Source organism: Corvus brachyrhynchos, unplaced genomic scaffold (assembly GCF_000691975.1).
Source record: "Corvus brachyrhynchos isolate BGI_N302 unplaced genomic scaffold, ASM69197v1 scaffold197, whole genome shotgun sequence".
In the NCBI taxonomy this organism is placed as follows: domain Eukaryota; kingdom Metazoa; phylum Chordata; class Aves; order Passeriformes; family Corvidae; genus Corvus; species Corvus brachyrhynchos.
The window spans coordinates 405799-408269 of NW_008239108.1; positions in this window are offsets into that span (position 1 = coordinate 405799).

The window sequence follows — 2471 nt, forward strand, 5'->3', positions numbered from 1 at the left end:
AACGCGAGCAGCGTTATTTCAACACAAACGGAGCTCCGACACCGGGCTGGGCGCAGGGGAGGGCGGGGAAGGACAGCGCGGCCCCGGGCGCTGGGGCTGCCTTTGGCCCCGCGATGCCGGCAGGGAACGGCCCGGGGCCACGGCGGCCGGAGCGGGAGCTGCTCGTCCTCCTGGTCAGCCCAGCCGCTCCTTGAGAAACTGCAGGAAGTCCCTGAGCAGGTCACAGAATTTCACCAGGCTCCGGTACGGGACCGGGATGAGCAGAAGCCTGTCCGGTTCTGGTGTTGGCGTTGGCTCCTGCCCGGGCACCGGGGGAATGTCTGGCCCTGGTGTTGGAGCAGCTGCTTCTGCTGGGAGCAATCCTGTCTGGAGCAAGTTCAGGGTGCTGAGGCCGTGTCCCAGGGCTGTCCTTCCGTTCCTGGCCCAGCCTGGAATTGTGCTGGGATTGCCGAGGCCTGGGAGCAGCACCTGCACCTGGCCTTGTCAAACCTCCTGACATGGGCACAGACCCAGCTCTCATTTGTTCGGGTTCGTTAGTGGGAAACCAACAGGTGGCTTTGATAAGGACACTCTGACCAGGACACATTGGTCAGGACACTCTGATTAGGTCACACTGACCAGGATGTACTGATCAGGTCACAAACACCTCCAGGGCAGCAGAGTCCCTGTGCTCATCACCTGTAGGAAGTCGAGGGTTCAGGTTCCAGGCTGGGACACGGAGGGCCCAAGACACGGTGTGGCACCTGCCCACCACGGCTGGGGATCCTGGGGTCCTTGGTGCCACCAGGGCAGTGTCGCCTGGCATCAGAGAGGTTGGGCCACCAGCTTTGCTTGTAGCCATCATGGTGTTGGCCAAGCGGGTGCTGTGGGGTGGCAGAGCAACCAAATCTCGTTAATGGCTTAATTGGATTGACCCAAAGTCGGAGGATCTTCACTGCCCAGACAGCGTGCCCCAACCACCGCTGGGGCCCAGCCAACCACCCTGCTCTGAACTGGTCCAAGATAAAGAGCATTCCATTGCTGTATCCATGGCAGTTCCTGTCACTGACACCCAGCATCAGCTGCCAGAGCTCCAGGGGATCAAAAGCGGCACTTTCATTTCTGATTGAGGATTAATTATTTGTTTGTGCTGTGTAAACTGGGTGTGATTATGAGGCTGGGCGTTAATGACACGGCTCCTTCCTGCCTGGTTGAACCTGTGCCCGTATGAGGCTGGGCGTTAATGACCACGGCTCCTTCCTGCCTGGTTGAACCTGTGCCCTGGGGCATCCGAACAGCTTCCCGAGGTCTGTAATCCGGGCAGCTGAGCAGTAATTACCCCAAATGAGGGTGACACCGTCAGGCTCTGAGGGCACGTTCTGCTGACCACCCAAATTCAGCATGAAGCCACCCAATGGCCTGACACCAGCGAAATCACAACTGTAGCTGGACTGACCATGGAATTGTGGAATCTCAGACTGGTCTGAGTTGGAAAAGACCAAGAGATGACTTTGTGCCACCACCTATGCTATGGTGCTAAGGGCAGCACCATGAGGTGACACGGTGGCTGTCCCAGCCCTGGGCAGAGGGAACAGGCACCACTGGCCTCAGAAACCACTGCATCATTATTCAACAATGATTATGAGGGAAAGGAAATTAAAGGAGTTTTCCCCCAAAATCCTTCTCAATCCAGCACCCCCGCCTGACGGCACATTGGGTTTGACTCCAGGCTCATCACCAAACAAGTGATCGGGATGAGGAACAAGGTGGGATTGAGGCTCCAGGGAAGCCCCCCCCACATCCCAAAATTACTCCTCAGCTGCAGCCGAAGTTTTCTCAATCAGATGGTGGGGACCAGCCGGAGCCCCCTCAGTGGCCACGTGTGTTCATTCCTCCTCCAGCCTGTGTTGGAGCCACCCCCCTGAATGTGATCCATCACCACTGGCCCCACTCCGGGGGGTTTGCGGGGCTGACAAACATGGGGAAGGAGTTTGGTGATAATTCCCTGTCGTTCTCCAGCTTGGATGGAGAATTCCCTCTGGGTCAATGTGATCTTGTCCTCCTTGAGGCACCCGTGGGTACAGACCTCTTTGGTCGGGGGTTTATTGTAGGGACCGTGGGCTTTGGAACCTGAGGCCTGAGGCCCCGCCGTGGTCTGGGATTCAATTGTCGCCAATCATGATTAATGATTTATATTCCATAACAATTGGAGCGTGTCCTGGCACGGGGAGCTGGGCCCAGCCCTGGTCCCGCAGGAGACCCCCAGACGGCTACGGCTGGGCTGTTGGGACCAGTGGAAGTGATGGGGACAGCGGGCCAGGCTGCGATAAGGGACTGGGGAGCGGCAAATGGGGTAAGGGGTCTGGGGGGGTGGAGCCCCTCGGGACAGTTCACTGGGGCTGGCACTCCCCGGCCCGATGTGGGTGGGAGCCCTCAGGGACTGTTCATTGAGAATGGGGTGGGACCCCCGTGGGACGGTCCATGGGGGCTGG